General features: G+C 43.0%; 1 protein-coding gene across 1 annotated transcript in view; it reads right to left on the bottom strand.

Moving 5' to 3' along the window:
- LOC145412272 (phytanoyl-CoA dioxygenase, peroxisomal-like) overlaps positions 1–19,741 on the bottom strand; it is a 99,668-nt gene that overhangs the window by 1,600 nt on the left and 78,327 nt on the right. The gene's annotated exons all lie outside the window — the stretch shown is intronic.

The following is a 19,741-nucleotide window of genomic DNA, read 5'->3' as shown; positions in this document are numbered from 1 at the left end:
ATGTTTTATGTGACAGCCAAGTCAGGGAATCAGCAGTATCTATCCTGATTACAATAGTACAGAAGTTGTTGTTGAGCAACTCCAGTCTGTCTGGCAGTGCAGGTCCATCAACCACAGGCAAGCAACAAGCAACCACCCCTGCATGGTCTTCCTGTGCAGTGAACAGATGTTCCCTTGTAGTGGATAGCACCTCACCACAGTGTGGTGCAGGGAAAAGCGTGACTGTTTGGTTCCTGGATGGACACTGCATTTGCATCTCTCTACCCCATAACAGGGGCACCACAGTAAGCTTCACATCATCCCATTATCTGGTTATATGGTTACCACCCAGCATTGTAAATGGTTTCCTGGGATACAGGAAACCATTAGGCCTGTCACTTAGTGCAGAGCCACCTGGAGTGAAAAGGAGAGAGAGAGAGAGAGAGAGAGAGAGAGAGAGAGAAGGGGGGGGAGGATGAGGAAGAATGGGAAGAATAGGAAGAAAGGAGGACAGATAAAGAAAATGAATTATAAAGGTTAAGAAGAAGGCAGCACTACATCGTAGTGATGATGGTTGCCACCACCTACCACTAGTACAGTATCCGCAGTAACTAGAAGCTACACTACCTTAAATCTACAACATGAAAGTGTTTCAAGCCACAGGGAAGCACATCTTAATGAGACTGGGGCCACAACAACACCTAAGGATGTACCATACCCCTGTCCACCTCACTCTTCGTCACCCCTTCAGTCTAAGTGGAGTACAGTTCCTGAACACAGTATCTGCACCCACAACCTTTCTCATGAAGAGGGGCTAAGAGGCCTTTGGCGCTGATCACTGAAAGTTGATAAGAGATATATCTAGTATTTATATTCAATTGCTACCTAACTCAGACTTTAACCTGCCCCGTCCCGATGACGTACATATGTGCCCGAACATTTTGTCCCTGTGACACCTGTTGATGTTTATAAATGCCCTGCAATTGCAAGGTCTGTCATTTGCACATTTTCAAATTTTGCGTGTGATTTCTGGTCCATATAAGCAGGACACCTTCCTCTACCCGAAGCCAGGCAGGGACAGTGCCTTACCCCACATGACTGCCCCCCCCTCATACGCCATTGTTTCAGGAACTCACCTGTTACCAGTGACCTGGACAGCAAAGACAAGTTGCGCCAGGGTACGAAATTCAAGGCGAGAGTGATTCCCCAATCGATGACGATGTGGAGGACAAAGTTTACGTGGCGCCAGAGGAAGAAACGGTCAGAAGTGATGAGGAGGTAACGTCGCCAAGGAAGGTGCAGTATGTTGATGTGTTTGGTGAGTGAAACAACACATATCGCTTATATTACTGTGTGAAAACCAATATACTCTTGTACTACATATAAATTCGTACCAAATAAATGTCTACCTATTCTGAGTGGTTTGGAATAGTTACCCCTCACACAGAAAATGTCTTCTCTGGAGCTGGGCTCAATAGAAGATGGTACCAGGTGAGGGGAAGGTCACCTGTACCAGGCATTTCTAAGCTCAGATGAGCACCCTCTCTCTGAATTTTCGATGTTTCTCATAAAAAGCAGAGGTTTTAGAAAAAAAAAAAAAAAAAAAAAAAAAAAAAAAAAGCTGGGATGGGGTGGGGGAGTCATTGGTGAAAAATCTGCTGGGACACAGCGGGTTAATGTACTGTACAGTAATCCCTCCAAGACCCAACGTAATAAAGTCAAAGACATGTCCGGTACTTACTTGGGAAAATGCCTCCTGGAAAGGTACTTACGGACCCTAACTCAGCCTAACTCTGAAAACCACCTACATAACTCCCTGCTGGACATGCATAGCACCTATTCAAGACCCTAAGCACACAAATAAGGGACAGAAAGCATGAAATAAATGACAGGGAACCAGAGAATGAGGATTCAGAGCTTACTATGGACAATATTTAGCAGTATCCACGGTACTTACAACACATCCATGGCCATCACAAAGAATAACCCAACTCCTCTCAGACTCTGACAGTACGAAGGTACACCTGAAACACGTACAGTAATCCAGTATTGCATCGCACTTAATCCTTTGCACTCTGAATTCTAATTTCTTAACACTGCGCATTCTTTTCTTACTTGCGCTGCACTTGAAACTCACCAGTGTTGCACTCTCCACTTAAGTCTTTGCACTCTGAATTCTAATTTCTTAACACTGCACTTTCTTTTCTTACTTGTTCTGCACTTGAAACTCACCAGTGTACAATAACACTCTGCGCTTAATCCTCTGCACTCTGAATTCTAATTTCTTAAGACTACATTCTGTTTTTAACAATGCACAACACTGGCCATGTGGAGAGGATGGAGGGTGAAAGACTGACGAAGAGAGTGTATGTGAGTGAGGTGGAGGGGGGAAGAGGGAGGGGGAGGCCGAGGATGAGACGGAGGGATGGGGTGGAGAGGTATATGAGAGAGGGGGGTGTGAGTTGGGAGCAGGGCAGTGAAATGGCGGGGGACAGGGCGACTTGGAGGCGATTTGTTTGTGGCCACCCCAAACGGGATTGAGGCGTCTGGCAATAGATAGATAGATAGATAGACAACACTGTAAATTCCTGTGTGGTCTAGTGGCAAGCTTTTGCTGTTCATTCACTGTCAGAGTCCAAGAATAGGTGTTGCAGGTGGCTGAGGGGAGTGTCGCTGGGACGTGGTGATGGACTACCCACTGCAGACAACTCCGAGGAAAGCCACACACTTACATCCAGTGGCGACTCCACCGTGGATGATGTGATGGGCTGTGGCTTGGAGGTGGAAGGCCAGTCTTGGGGAGGCAGTGGTGTGGAGCCAGGGCTGGGCACAGCAGGGGTCACAGACCTGAAGAAACTGTCAATGGTTGATTGACGTAAGGAACAGTGATTCTGGCGAGCGAAGATGCGCTGCCTAAAAAGGAACAGCGATTCTGGCGAGCGATGATGCGCTGCCTAAAAGCAAGCACTTCCTCCACAAGTCCCAGGGGCACTATCTCCTGGTCGCAGTCTGGGTGTCCAAGGTAGTCCAGACTGAACTCGACATGTTCCCGGAGTGCATTCAGCTTGGGGATGGCTGGAGTCGTGGCACGCTAAGAGGAGTCCTCATCGTCCTTGCTGTCCTCGTCGGAATCTTCAAGCTGGGTACCTGTACCTGCAACTGAAGATGCAGTCTATATATCAGACATGATCTGATACCCAGGATCGCCCTCATCGTCATCCAACCACTCACACACTTCGTCCACATCCACCTCATCGCCAGCCCCACGAAGACGTGCATGGAAGTCATCCACGTCAAGACCTAAAAAGTCATGCACCACATGAGCTCTGAGAAGCTGACACAACTGACCACTTTCCAGAGTCTTGACAGAGACTTCCCTCCATGCACTGGCCCAGTTGTAGATGGCTGACTTGAGGTTGTAGCGGCGAAGGTTTTCAACAGTCCACTGGCCTTGCATGTCCCGTCCCTCCCTGAGCTCGTCCTCGTCCTTGAGAACAACCATCACCTCGTCCAGGAACTTCCAACGGTACAGCCTCTTTGTTGCCACAATTTACTCCTTGGTCCACTGGTTGGAGGAGCGCAGTCACATTAGTTGGCAAAAACAAGCACCTAATGCGGCCATTCTCAGCCACTAACTCCCTGTTGAACGAATGCACAGGTGCATTGTCCAAGAGAAGGAGAGCCTTTACCTGGTTGCGTGGGATTTCCAGTGTCTTTGTCTGATAATGGATGACCTCCTTGACGAAGTGCTGGTGACCATCAGTCTTTGAAGATCTTGGCTGTGAACCAAGCCTTCACAGAATGGTACCACACAACAGGAAGGATATCCATCACCCCACAAAGGCACCAAGACTGCTTTGCACAGCCAACAATAACGGGCTTGAGCCGGTGCATGCTGTTAGCACTGGCGCAACACAAAGCAGATATCCATTGCTTGGAGAGCTTGTGGCCAGGTACACGCTTCTCCGTCTCCTCTGCTAGGGTGTTACGTTGGCAGCAAAGCGGTAGAATAGACCAGTTCTGTCAGCGTTTAGACTTGAACAAGAGTGAGGCCCTCCCTGTCTATCAAGCCCTTCACCACCTGCTGAAACTCTCCTACTCCATCCTCGTTGGTGTCCAAAGCTTCGCCATGGGCCTTATGGTTGGTAAGTCCATGGCATAACTTGAGAGCAAAGAGCCAACCCTCGGATGCCTTGAAGTCTGGGGTGTCGTGTAACCTTGTGAACTTCTCAGCACCTGCCTTCAACTCTGTACACGCACCAGCACACCAGCAGCTCATTGTTGACGGTACCAAATCAGTGTGGAGTGGTCAATTTCTGCAAACCTGGGAGGGTACATAATCTTACATGTTGGATTTGGTCTTTGATGCAAAGTCAGCATGTACTGGGTGAGTCTGTCCTGGGATTTCTTGATATCAAACAAGGTAGTGCGGGCCAGGATGAATTCTTGGAGGATGCGGGATGTCAACCATCCCTCGTCCACCTTGTCCAACATCTCCTTCTTCTTCTCCAGAATCAGAACCACTCGTTTTGTCTTCTAGAGCGACAGGGCCATTGTCTCACACACACAAGTAAGAGGCAGCAGAGGAACACCAGGGCCTGCAGCAGGTAGAACACCACCACAAAAGTGAGCATGTGGGCAGCCATGATGAAAAGCATACACTCACGACGATGGGTAGGTGGGATATGGGGAGGAGGCAGTGTCGCCCTGCTGGACGTCGGCAGAATCTTGAAGCAAAACACAGCTGTTTGGCGCCGCGTGACAAGTTCAAAATACTGTATGGTTGAAATCCCCCCCCCCCCAAAGGCCTGGGCCAAAATGTCTGGGACTTGCGGTGTCCAGGACTTGCGTGTCCGGGTCTTAGAGGGATTACTGTAGTAATTATGGCGCTCCAATCAGACTGAGCCTGTTCAGGTTTATATCCGAGAGATTGTTGGGGTTTACTGCTCACGTAATGCCACTCAGGGATGGTTGAGGCTGGTTATGCTAATCTTACCCCTTTGAAATTCCTCTGACGCTTTTGGGCGTCATTTCAAATCCAACATCAGAGATTCTGATGACAAATTTATTCATCATTTTAAGATATTTTTGTAAAATATTCATCATAAATCACGTTTATGCATCATAACTGAGACTCAGGCATGACATCACTGAATGATTGCTCTGTGCGTGTGTGTCGGCTTGTAGTAATTCCTCAACTAGTCGCTAATATATCAGCTTATTGGAACCCCACAGCTGATCACCAATTTATATATCTGCTTAGACGTGACTGCACTGTTCCAAGCAAAGTTATCAAGATATAATATTCCGCTTGGTCAGAGTCACTTCCAGCTGACACTCTCCACCAAATGTTTTTTTCATACACTGGAGATGGTAGGAAATCGGTGTAGATCCAGTTGAAGGAATGGTAGAGGTAGCGTGTGTAGGTGAACTGAAAACTAAGCAGATTTATCTCTCTTTATTGGCCACAGAAATATACAACTGCAACACAGAGAGAGCCCAAAGTATATACTGTAAGTCCCTCTCATTTGAATGATAAGTGCATTCTCTCTAGCTGGCTGGCCTCCCCTCTGGGAGTGGCACTGAGGTCAGCTAAATCAGAGGTGCCAAACCCCACAGACAACTGGGATTTATACATGAACAGAAGCATAATAACTTTACCACGCACATTATACACCTCAATAATGTCGTACTGATTACATGAAAGTATACCAACAGGGTAAATATTTCCCCCAAGACTTTAAACATATATACAATTCATATTTCTCTATCGCCTTCCCTTTACTCTCGTTGTTTATGATTGAATATGCTGGGCTTTGCAAGTCTGATCACCCATCCATCCCCATGCCACACTTATAGTAAGATGGTGTTTGGCTGATTATCATCACACTATATTACACACGCATTAATTATGTTTAAACACCTTTGTTTGTAATGTGTAAAAATAGTGTGAGACTACAACTCATCGTGGAAACGATATTCGGCACCAGAACAGTGGCAGGTAATGCGCAGCTGGTATGACTCATGGCTTTGTTACTTTATTACTTTATTCTAGGCAAGTATTTTTCTACAGCAAGGTACAGTATAAAATTTTTGGTTTTTGCCCAAATTCAGCTTGTCATTTCAAAATTTTATTTTCTTTGTTTTCCTTCTTTGAACATACTATGGTAAAGTACAACTATTCAGCTTTTATATGACACCAAAACCAGCATTCTATCATTAAAAATGTATTTACACTGACCGATCAAAGAAAAAGAACATGAAGTGCATATGCTGCCAAGAATCATAAAAAACTGTGCATCTTATTCCTTTGGTTTTACCATGCAATAAAATGCAAAAATAACCATAATCATTATATCATTGTTAATGTAATTTATTGTAGTTTTGCATGGTTTACACCAGATATATATATCTTTATAACTTCTTTTTTTTCCATCATCATCATCCGGACCTCCTTTCCCACCCTAGGGCAGGATGAGGAGTAGCAATGTCCAGACAGCCCAAATTTGCCCAATCCAATACACCACGCTTCCATTCACTCATCATTCAAGCCTCCGGAATCCTGGCTCTATCGGATACGCCAAAAACATTCACCACGTTCTGTAGCTTCACATAAACGTATCCGCTTGAGTCAATCCAGACATTGCCATGTTAAAAAGGGTGCCAAATCCCTGATCATGCACTTCTCCTCACAATATTCACCCAGCCAGCTCGATCTCTTGTCCGTCCCCTAGCCTCACCGACTTCCAAACTTCTCTTCCTCAAACACTCATCCACCATATCTCTCCACCTTCTCTATGGCCTACCTCACCTCCTCCTTCCTTCAAATTTGCTCAGATATACCTTTTTCACCACTCTGTTGTTATCCATTCTCTCCACAAGACCATACCATCTCAGTACACTCTCTTCGATTCTGGTGTCCACCAACTTTCTCACGCCACATCTTTCACGAATCACATTATTTCGTATCCTATTCACCCTCCGTACTCCACATACATTCCTCAGTAGTCCCATCTCCACTGCTCTTACTCTTGACTTTTCATTTTCATGCCACACCATAGTCTCACATCCACATGTTAAAGCTGACACTGACACTCCATTATGTAAGCCTCACGCAGCTGTAACACTCAAGCCTCTGTTTCTTATCAAGGCTTTCATTGCATCAACTACTTTTCTTCCTTGTGTCACACTACTTTCCACTTCTTTTGCACATTTTCCTCTCTTTTCTATCACTGTACCCAGGTATTTGAACTCTCTCCCCAATTTCAGTCTCTCTCCATTCACTGTAACATCACACTGGGAGTCACCTTCTCTCCCAGTAACCATTGCTTTACTCTTTTCTACATTTACTCTCAAGGCATGATGCTCACAGACATCAGCAAAACTCTGCACTAGCACTTTTTTTTTTTTTCCCCAATATTTATTTATGGCAAAGTATAAAATTATTGGTTTTTCCCTAATTTCAACTCATCATGCTGACTTTATATTACCTTTGTTTTCCCTTTTTATATATACTATGATAAAGTACAACTGTTCAGCTTCAAAATACCACCACAACTAGCATTCTATGAAAAAAAGTGTATTTACACTGACCAACAACAAAAATTATTGTGAAGAGAATGTGCCTGAGAACCATAAAGAAATTTTTTACATTTTTCTTTTCATTTTACTGCACAATAAAAAGCACAAATTATCACAATCTATACTGTACAAAGGTTAATTTTTTTTCTGCCCACAGAACTAGTTAAATGGGTCAACAAATTTCACCCCTCACTGGATGCATGTCAGCTAATCTGGAATTTATGTCTGTTGCTTTACTAATGGCATAATTACCAGCAGATGCCATTGGCAATATACCAGTTATGCCCCAATCCATCTTGAGCTTTATGTCATCAGCTAGTCATAACATCTTCTATAATCTCTTGCTTGGCACCATCCTTGCTGTTCTTGAGGAAGAGACTGTTGCCACTGACCTGTACAAGTATTGGGGTTCCCTATTCCTCTACCCAGATTTTCCCTGCTTCTTTAACAATTTCCACTATTCCATCATCAAGAAAGGTTCTGACCTTCCTGTTATCCCTGTGTTTCTTTCCAAATTGAAACTCATGTCTTTGGACCAGAGAATCACCAATCAGGAATGTTTGGGTTTCCTTGGCATCCACCAGACAGAATCTGCTCATGTTTAACTTGTTACCTTTCTTAGCCTTCACTGCCTGTTAATTATGAGGCTTTCTGCTTTTTTCATTTTGTACTCTATCATTCAGATGCTCTTCTGTCTCTAATGGTGTCTGGGTTGGGGTTGATTTATTCACTTATGATGCAAGGGCACTGACACTGTTTGTGATGCTCAATCCATATTTAGGTTTCTTGAGGTGGGTGTTTTCACTTCATCTGCCTACTGTTTCCCAGCCAGAATTGTCTTCAACTGGAACCTGTATATTTCTTTCGCAGGTTCTATTGTCGCGGCGCACGACTCTGAGGTTGTTATTATTGTGCTCTGGCAACGTATCATTCAAAAGTGAGTCTGATTTCATGTATAATATGAGATGCGTGTGATTTGTGTATAATAAGTTTGAGTATTATAATATTCTATCTATCTATCTATCTATTGCCAGACGCCTCAATCCCGTTCTGGGTGGCCACAAACAAATCGCCTCCACGTCGCCCTGTCCCCCACCATTTCAATGTCCTGCTCCCAACTCACACCCCCCTCTCTCACATACCTCTCCACCCCATCCCTCCATCTCATCCTCAGCCTCCCCCTCCCTCTCCCCCCCCTCCATCTCACTCACATACACTCTCTTCGTCAGTCTTTCACTCTCCATCCTCTCCACATGGCCAAACCATCTCAGTGTATTCCTCCTAAAGCTTCCTATCACATCCACATCCACACCACAATGCTCCTTTATATCCTCATTTGTCAGCCTGTCTCTCCATGCGACTCCACAGGCTCCTCTTAAATAACTCATTTCCACTGCTCTCACTCTTGACTTGTGCCCTTCCAACAACGTCCAAGCTTCACTTCCATACGTTAGAGTTGGTATCACAATACTGTCATGTAGTAACTTTTTCACTTCCATGCTCACTTCCCTGTTTCTTATTACTGCTTTCAGGGAACCAGCAACCTTTCTTCCCTGCTGTACCCTTTCAAGCACTTCACCCTCCAAACCTCCATCCTTACTCATCACACTACCCAAGTACTTAAACATACTCACATTTTCCAATTCCTCACCATCCAACCTCGCTGTACATTTACTGACTTCACCTCTCTCAAAGACCATCACTTTACTCTTCCCTACAATCACCTTTAGATTCCGTTTCTTACATACTCTCCCAAACTCATCCACCAAGCCTTGCAGCTCCCCTTCGTCTTCACTCAACAACACAGTATCATCTGCAAACAACAGTACAGGGAGTTTCCAAACACTATCCTTTCTCACCAGGGCCACTCCAACATCCACTAGCCTACCTTGTACCTCTTTTATTACCCCATCCACGTACAGATTGAACAACCATGGAGACATGACACATCCCTGTTTCAACCCAACCTTCAAAGAGAAAAATTCACTCAGTTCACCATCCACACGCACTGCAGCCTTAGCACCATCATACATACACTTCACAGCATTCAACAACTTCCCATCTACTCCATATATTCTTAATACTTTCCACAATCCTTGTCTATCCACCCTGTCATATGCTTTCTCCAAATCCATGAAAGCCGCATACAACTTCTTTCCCTTCTCTAGAAACTTCTCCACTAAAGATCTACGAATGAATATCTGATCTACACAACCTCTTCCCTTCCTAAAGCCTCCCTGTTCTTCTCCAACTAATTCCTCTGTTATTTCCCTAACTCTGTCAATAAGTATCCTACCATACACTGTTCCTATTATACTAAGAAGATAAATGCCCCTATGATTACCACACACTTCTTTTTCCCCTTTTCCTTTGTACAAGGGAGTAATTATACCTGACTTCCAATCCTCTGGAACTCTACCTTCCTCCCAGGACAATCTGCACAACTTCCACATCCATTCTACTACTATCTCTCCTCCATGCTTCAACATTTCACCACACACTCCATCAATTCCTGGGGCTTTCCCCGATTTAACTTTCTTCATTGCTTCCACAACTTCTATCCTACTGATTTCTTCCTGTCTTCTCACCTCCCTCCTTCTCCCAGCCATTCCCCAGCCACTTATACTCGCATCACTTCCATCCTCTATGTTCTACAATTCCTTAAAGTATTCTCTCCATCTGCTCACTTTTTCTCCCTTCTCCACTAGTAATCTACCATTTTTATCTCTCACTCCCCTGCTAACTTCATTTCCACCCTGTCTTACTCTCTTCACCTCTTTTCAGAACATTTTCTTACAGTCCCTCCACTTTACACTCAAATTTCTTCCAAATTCCTCATCCACTCTCTTCTTACTCTCTCTTACTAATCTTTTCACCTCTCTCTTTCTTTCTACATATAACTCTCTCTTCCACCTCTCAACTTCTTCCACGCCCCTATTTCTCATCCATTCATTGTATGCTTTCTTCTTTTGTGCCACAGCCTGTCTCAACTATTCATTCCACCACGCTGTTCCTTGCACCCCCCTCCATCTTCTCTTCATCCCACACACCACATCACATCACATGCTGCACATATTTCTTCTGTGAATATCCTGCACACATCTTCCATATCCCCCATCTCCTCCAATTCATATATGCCCAATCGTTCCTCCACATCTCTCTTATATTCTGCCTTTTTCTCATCCTCTTGTAACATTTCCACTCTCCTTGCAAATACTCCTTCTTCCCATCCTTCCCTTCTTCTATTTCTCCATCTTCTTTGGATCTTGATTCTGGCCACCACCAAGTAGTGGTCAGAAAGTCCACTCCCCCAACCTCTATAAGCCCTATAATATATTTGTGCATAATAATATGATTGGTGTATAATATGATATGAAATCGGATGCACTTCTGAATGGTAGGTTGCCAATCTGACCTTTCTCAGGGTCTGGTTTTCAGTCTTCAGATTCCTGATCTCATCCCTTAAACTGCCAATCTCTTTCTGATCTTCAGCAGCTTCCTTTCTTAGGCTCTTAATTTCTTTATCCAAGTTTTTTTAGCAACTCATTTATATTTCTTGCCTATTTTCTAAGCTTTTCCTCATGCAGGCAAATTTTGCAATGAGAGTAAATGAAAGGATTATAGCAGTGAAAATACTGTTTGGTAAACTCATGGTTTCAGTTATATCAGTGTATGGTTCATAGGTTGGCTTGGATGGTAAAGAAAAAGACAGATTATAGGATGACTTGACACATGTGGTCGATGGTGTGTGGGGGATGATGAGAGTGTAGTTTCGGGTGGAGATTTAAATAGTCGTGTGAGTGAAGCAACTCAAGAATATGAAGGGGTGCATGAGGGATGTGCACATGGTATGGGGAATGCAGAAAGGAAATGAAACTCAAACATGGGGAGACAATGGACAAGATTGTGTGCAACAAGCACATTAGGAAAAGAGAGGAGGCTGATTACATACTAGTCTGGGGGTAACAGTAGCCAGATTGACTATTTCCTGGTCAGTAGGGTTGGTAAGAGGTTGGTGAAGGATGTTAAAAGTTGTATGGAGCAAATAGTGTGTGCAGCAACACAAACTGCTGATATGTGACATGGTGCTGAAGGAGCATGTGACGAAGAAGAGGACCTATGCACCCAGGAGGAAAATACTGTATGGGAGTTGATAAACCAAGTATTAAGAGTGGTGGATGAAGAGGGAGCTAGTGACAGAAAAGTTGCTAAGCAATACAGAGCTCTCAAGAACAATCTCTTGAGTTACTGATTCAGTGTATGGATGGACAAGGGGCCCTCCACAACATAAGGTAACATGGCAGTGGGATTGGGATGTGAAGTTCAAGTTAAGGAGAAAAGAAGGGTTTTCCATGAATGGAAAAGGGGTTGTAAAAGAGACATATACTTGGCTGCCAAGCATAGGGCCAGAAAGGAGATATACAGGGCAAAACCTGAGTCTTGGAGATTTTTACTGGATGACCCAAACAGTGCTGAAATAATGAATGTGGTATTTAAGGTGGCAAATCAGATGATTTTGAAACACATGGATATCATAGGTGAGCTGTGTGTGGAGATGAAGGAAAGGTAGTGGTGGACAGTGAGGATATCAGATGCCTGGACAGAGCACTGTAACTGGCTGCTGAATGAGGAGTTTGACTGGAAGAGAGAAGGTTTGGCGTCAGCAAATCCAGTACAGTATTAGGCCTTTTGCCTTTGATGCTGCTAATGTGAGCAAAGAAATAGGCAGAATGCAGTTGGGGAAGGTGGCAGGTGCATCTGGATTGACTTTAGAAATGCTGAAGGCCTTGGGAGATACAAGAGTGGGTTTAGTTACTGATTTGATGCATTTGATTACAAATGAGTATGTTGTCCCAAATGACTGGCTGAAGAGTTTGATTGTGAATGTGTCAAGGGGGAAGGGTAATGCCCTGGAAAGAGGAAATTATAAAGACATAAAACTTTTGGACCATACAATGCAGGTAATGGAGAGAGCCTTAGAAGGTATGATACACAAAAGAGTGAATACTGATGAAATGCAGTTTGGGTTTATCCCATGCAATGGGACGATTGACACCACATTCATTGACAGCTTCAGGAAAAACAGATAGGAATGAAAAATGGACCTGTACTTTGTTTTTGCTGATTTGATGAAAGCCTTTGACAGTCCTAAAGGGACAGTCCCAAGGGAGGTGTTGAAGTGGGCAATGAGAATGCTTGAGATGGAGGAGTGGCTGGTTTGAGTGAGTATGGCTCTGTATGTGGGTGCTTGCACCCAGGTGAGAGCAAATCTGAGTGATGAGGTTTCTGTGAATGTCTGCATGCATCAAGAGTCAGTCTAGAGCCCCTTATTGTTTGTCATGATGCATGAAGCTCTAATGTGACTTTAAAAATGAGACCCCCATGATAGATGTATGCTGATGACCTGCTGCTGATTGCGGAGAATGAAAAGGTGGCAGAGGAAAGATTTTGGAACAGGGGAGAGAGAGTTGGGCACAAAGGTTTGACAGTGTATTCTGATAAAACAAAAGTGATGATACCTTGGGCTGGTGGCAATACTGTAAAAGCATATGGAGTGTGGCCATGTGCAGTTTGCCACGAGGGTGTGCCAAGTAACTCCATCTTGTGCGGTGTTTGTGATACGTGGATTCATAAGAAATGTAGCAGTATTAGAGGTTGGCTGCAAAATAATGCTAATTTCGTGTGTGCTGCGTGAGGGGAGAGCATGTAGAGACTGTCAGGTGTGAAAGGATTGATCTTGCTGGAGAGTCTCGAGTGTGTGGAAGAATACTGTTACTTGGGGGACATGTTCTATGTTGGAGGTGGGGCTAGGATAAGGAGTGGCTGGATGAAATTCAGGGGCTGCTGCCTCTCCTAATGTTGAAAGGGCTCTCCCTCTGTGCTAAGAGATCTTTGTACGCTGCATGTGTTAGGAGTGTAGTGCTATATGGTAGTGAGGCCTGGGCAAGTGGATATTCCTAGGCTCAAATATGCAGAAATGAAAAATGATTAGATGGATGTGTAGTGCATCCTTGAATGCAAGGAGGCCTGGAAGGGCTAGGATTACAAATGAAAAGTTGAGAGGAAGGATAAGACTTCAACGTATTGATGGTGTGATGAGGAGGGGTAGATTTAGATGGTTTGGCCAAGGCAAGCAATAGAAGATGACAATTAAGTGTGGAGGGTGAGATGTGTGAATGTCAGGGGTAGGGTTGGGAGAAGCAGACCAAAAAAGACCTGGGATGAGGGCATAGAGTGTGACCTCAAGGATAAGGGACCGAACTGGGAGACTGCCAGAGACAGAGCATGGTGGAGAGCTCCCATTAGGCTATCAAGGCTGAAGCATGTAAGAATGTTGGAGCTTTTATAAATGATATGATGTACAGGAAGTAGCCTTTAGTTTCTGGACACCAGTCATTTTGCTATTTCTTTATTAGGTAGTTTGAACCTTTCAGGTTTGCTATTAAAAAAAAAAAAAAAAATCAATAACTAATGCATCCAATGACATGAAAGGTGTGGTGAATGTTTCCCACGCCATCTGCAGCTGTGTGCTTATGGTCTGCATTCAGTTGAGTACCCTGTCCTTGATGGCTTGTCACACTGACCAAAGATCTCCCCAGGACTGGATGATCCTAAATGTGCCACAGTTCCCAAGTGGACACCACAGGTTATATATTGATTTCCCACCAAGACTGATGGCAAGAGCAGAGTCCCTCCTAAGTTTTCAAACCACCATCAATGGCCAGACTCTTGGAATCAAGTGGTCCAGGAATATTTTAGTTGGCCTGGCCTCTAACATGGCAGTAAAGCTCTGTCACTTAAGAGCAGTCCTGCCAGAATGTGCCAAACAACAGTAAGGGGCTGGTTGGGCATTACAAGCCTGGAGTGAGCTACACAGGACACAACAGCCACACTCCATTTACTGGTTCCGATATGCATGAAACTCCTCCAATCCCAGTCTTTCACAACATTTAAGTGTAAAATGGCATTATTTACAGAGGGGTCCAAAATGTCTCTTCCCACATATGTGGTTATGGAAGGGTCCTTAATAATACATTTTGTCTTTTTTCCATCTTCTTCTATCTTTCTTTCCTTCATTCTTTCCTCGTCCTTCTGCCTACGGGTGACTTTACACTCCCTCTTCTGTCTTCCATTCCTTCATTCTTTCCTCTTCCTTCTGCCTGTGGGTGACTCTACACTGAGTGACAAGCCAAATGGTTTCCTGTACACCAGGAAACCATTTACTATGCTGGGTGGTAACCATATAACCAAATTTTGGCGCCTGGTGGTTTAGTGGGTAATTACTGTGCTCCAATCGGATTGAGGTTGGGGTTTATTGCTCAAGTAATGCCACTCAGGGATGAGTGAGGTTGGTCACTCTCATCTTAAATATCAGGACCAACTGCCTAGCCCCGGGCTCCTATGCTCCTCATGGGGCAACGTAGGACTGGATGATGGATAGATGTCTTTTTTTTTTTTTTTTTAATAAATAGAAAAGGGCATGAGATCTTATTCCTATCTCTAAAGTTAAGTGGGTGTAGAAAGGCTCGGATTTGTAGGAATGCTACTAGAGAGAAAGAGAGAGAGAGAGAGACAGCAGCACTACTGTAATTCTTATTTCTTCTGTCATGTGCACAAGGCTCATATATGTCTGCATGGCCATATGTAAACACTGTCTTGATTGCTGATAAGTGGCTGGCTGGGGTGGTGGGCATAACTTGTATTGTTTTCCCTGTTTCTTTAATTTTCTCTCTATTACTTTTTTTTTTAATAAACTTTGGATGACCCAAAAATGAATATGAGAGAGGAATTGATGTAACAGGAGAGAAAAAGAGAAAATGGGAAATGCGGGGGAAAAATTGAGAAGGGAGGAAAGAGAATGTCGTGGTCTGTCACTGTGAGCTTTTATAATGAAAAGATATATCCCTATATACAGCAAACTTGCCCCTAACGTGAGGGTTTTGTTCCAACCGTGACGCGTTCGGCGTGAAATTGCGTATGTTTTAACTGCTCCTTATTTTGCTCCCTAGACCCCCTGAATGTGATGTTTTGCTGTTATCTGCCACTGGTAATCAATATGAAGCACTTTCAGGAGTTAGAAGGGTTATGTAAAGTTATAACTTACAAATACAGTACTGCACAGCAAAACTTCAACACACAAATAAGTAAACACAAGGCAACATTCCGATGCCGATTGGTTTCGGGACAATTCATCGTCAAGTCAGTTCGCCATCACAACAATGACAAGACAGTTCGCCGTCATTAATGAAGACTTCTGTGGGTGATGCTATAGTATAATTCAAAGGCGAAATAAGTATATTTATAGAATGACGGGGAATCATTCAGGGTGAGAATTGTCCTGACAAGGAATCATCCATGTTTTGACGGGGAATTGTCTGACGGCGAATTGACTTGATGGAGAATTGTCTCGGAACCCGCTGATCATGGGTAATCATATAAATCAGATTAACTGGTTACATGGCTTTATTTAACGCTTTAACTTTACTTAAGTGCTTTAACTTACATACCGGAACAGTAAATATTTAACTTACAAATACAGTATCGCGGAAAATCAGTGCAGCAAATCTTTAACGAACAAATAAAAAAGGCAATATTCCGATGCCTATCAGATAAACTGGTTATAAGACTTTATTTCATGCTTTAACGTTATTTAATAGTACTTTAACGTACATAAACTTACCAGAACAGTAATGTAAATATTTAACTTACAAACTCAGTACTGTGGAAAAGCAGAACACCATCACATGATCAAAACAAACTGTGTGTGGAGCATGTTTGAGGATTTGGCCTTTCAAAGGCCGCCTTCCTTGCGTAAATTTATAGTTTTCGTAATGGTTCTTTAATCTTACGTTGTCTTATACGTATCCCAGCACTAACCGCGTATAATTGAGAGCGCGTTCGGCGAGAACATGTTCGGGGCGAGTTTACTGTACAAAGAACCGGTTTGCATGGTAGCCCTGGTTACTGGATGAACACATACCAGATAAGCATGGAGGGCCTACTGAATGTGTATTTTAGACGTAACTAACCTTTGTTCATTTTAAAAACTGTTATACATAGCATTATAAGCTGGTGGTGGCCAAACACCAAACCACCTTTTCACTATACATTATATTATGCTCTGTCATACAAGCATTCACTTGACAAGCACATTTCCATGCACACAACTACTGTACTCATAACATCAGGACCACCCTGTACACAATGACATTTTACCATGCTTATTACTATCTTCAAGGGTAGTGTTCTATGTCTGAACAGTTATGCAATACAGGTATAGGGTTTTATAGGGGGGTTAGACCCCCCTGGGGTACTTCTGCGGGTACTGCAGCAATATTCGCCAGCATGTCACCTTTTGGCACCCCCTTGGCCACTATACACATGATAACTGAGAGTTTACCATCTATCTATTTATTGTCAGATGCCTCAGCCCTGTAAGGGGTGTCCACAAACAAACTGCTTCCATGTCGCCCTATCCAACGCCATTTTACTTCCTTGTTCCCAGCTCACACCCCGCTCTCTCATATACCTCTCCACTTCATCCCTCCATCTCATCCTCAGCCTCCCCCTCCCTCTCCCCCCCAGGCCACCTTGCTCACATACACTCTCCTCATTAGTCTCTCGCTCTCCATCCTCTACACATGGCCAAACCACCACAATCTATTTCTCTTAATGCTTTCTATTACATCCACATCCACACCACGATGCTCCTTCACTTCCTCATTTCCCAGTCTGTCTCTTCACATAACTCCACATGCTCCTCTCAAATAACTCATTTCCACTGCTTTCACTCTTGACTTGTGTCCAGCCAACAAGGTCCAAGATTCACTTCCATACGTTAGGGATGGCAACACAATGCTGTCATGCAGTGACTTTTTTACTTCCATGCTCACTTCCCTGTTCCTTATCATTACTTTCAAAGAGCCGGCAACCTTTCTTCCCTGTTGTACCCTTTCAAGCACTTCACTCTCTAAACTTCCATCCTTACGCATCACACTACCCGTCATTAAATGCACTCACTTCTATATTTTCCATTTCCTCCTCATCCAGCCTCACTGTACATTCAGTGGCTTCATTTCTCTCAAAGACCATAACTTTACTCTTCCCTACATTCACCTTTAGATTCTGCTCTTACACACTCTCCCAAACTCATTCACTAAGTCTTAAAGTTCCCCTCTGTCTTCACTTAACAACACAGCATCATTTGCAAACAACAGTACAAGGAGTTTCCAAACACTGCCCTCTCTCATTAGGGTCACTCCAACATCGACTTCTCTACCTTGTACCTCTTTTATAACCCCATCCATATACAGACTGAACTACTATGAGGATATGACATCCCTCTTTCAATCCAACATTCACATAGAAAAAATTCACTCAGTTCATTATCCACATGCACTGCAGTCTTGGCACCCTATACATACTCTTCACAGCATTCAACAACTTCCTATTTACTCCACTTTAACACTTTGGCCGGCCCCGCACGCAGACCTCGCTACACCACACCCCAAGGTTGGCCGGGGGTTGCCATGCAATGAGTAGTTCCTTGCAAATGTTTTTATTCTTTTCTTATTTCTGACTTAATTTTTTGTGCTACATTATTCATTTTAATGTCAAATCATTTGTAATTGATTTTTCTCTAAGGATATATGCACATGAAGTTGAATAGAATACCAGCATTACCCGTACTATAACAGAATATGCAATGACGTGAAAAAACATAGGCAGTTTGGATAAATGTTTGTACTCTTTCTTTATTTTCAGCGTTAGTGTTTGTGCTATTTTATTAATTTTTGTCTCTCTTTTTTGCAAGTGACTGTTCTACAATAGTATATGTATAAAATAATGAGCAAACAACCAGCATCACTATTACTAACACTGTAAAATCGACATGAAAAATGTGGGCAGTATGTGTAATTGTTTATATTGTACTCTTCATTTTTGACACTAGTTTTTGTGCTATTTAAATCATTGTAGCCTCTGTTTGTTTGGAAGTCATTGTACTACAATAGAATATGTATAAAATAATATGCAAACAACTAATATCACTATTACTAACACCGTAAAATTGACGTGAAAAAATATAGGCAGTTTGTGTACAGTAATTGTTTATAATCTTTGTTCATTTTTTATGCTACTTCATTCCTTCTAACCTCTCTTTATTTGTAAGTGATTGTTCTACAAAAGTATTTGTATAAAATAATGAACAAACAACCAGTATCACTAATATTAACACCATAAAAATGACGTGAAAAATGTAGGCAGTTTGTGTACAGTAATTGTTTAAACTTTATTTTTGACATTATTATTATTATTATTTTTTTTCAATTCATTTTAGTCTCTCTTTGTTCGCAAGCGTTTGTTCTCCAATAATATATATATAAAATAACAAGCAAACATCCAACATCACTATTACTGATGGCGTAAGGAAGGCCAGCCGCGCTCCATCAGTGCGCCATCTTGTAAACATTTATACTCATATTTTATTTTATTTCTGATGATATTTTGAATGCTATTTCATTCATTTTAGTTTCTAACTGTTCATACAAGTTTGTTCTACAGTAACATTTGCATTCAAGAATGAACAGAACACGAACTCACTATTACTAACACAGTACATACAACAAAGGAGGCTGTAGCACCAGTCAATCAGGGTGGTACTCCCAAGGGGAATGGGAATGCTGGTGACAGGGAGAGCTGGAGCTCCTGTTTCACTATAGTTGCGGTACATGACTCTGAGGTTGTCATTATCGTACCCTGGCAACTTACCATTCAAAAGTGCAACCGATTTTGTATCATATTATGCACAAATCAAAACATTAAGCACAAACATATTACGCACGAATATTATTATACACGAACACATTATACACAAATCACATATGGCTCATATAATACACGAAATCTGATGTACTTTTGAATGGTAGTTGCCAGGGCACGATAATAACAACCTCAGAGTCGTGCGCCGCGACTATAGCTACCTAACCATCCCCCTTCACTGACCTTTTCAATGTGACACTAACTTGGAGAGTAGACCAGCATACTCTCCCAAACACTTCCTCTAACTATCTCATACACTACACCACATGTGCTTTACATGCCACACAATGTACCCCACTATGTCACAGGGGTTGATGTCAGCAAGGGCATGCAGCCACAGAACTTTGCCCCCGCTACCCAG

This window comes from Coenobita brevimanus, chromosome 92 (assembly GCF_032717465.1).
Source record: "Coenobita brevimanus isolate Jiangsu-jjx chromosome 92, ASM3271746v2, whole genome shotgun sequence".
NCBI classification, from domain to species: domain Eukaryota; kingdom Metazoa; phylum Arthropoda; class Malacostraca; order Decapoda; family Coenobitidae; genus Coenobita; species Coenobita brevimanus.
This window is presented reverse-complemented; position numbering and strand designations above follow the sequence as displayed.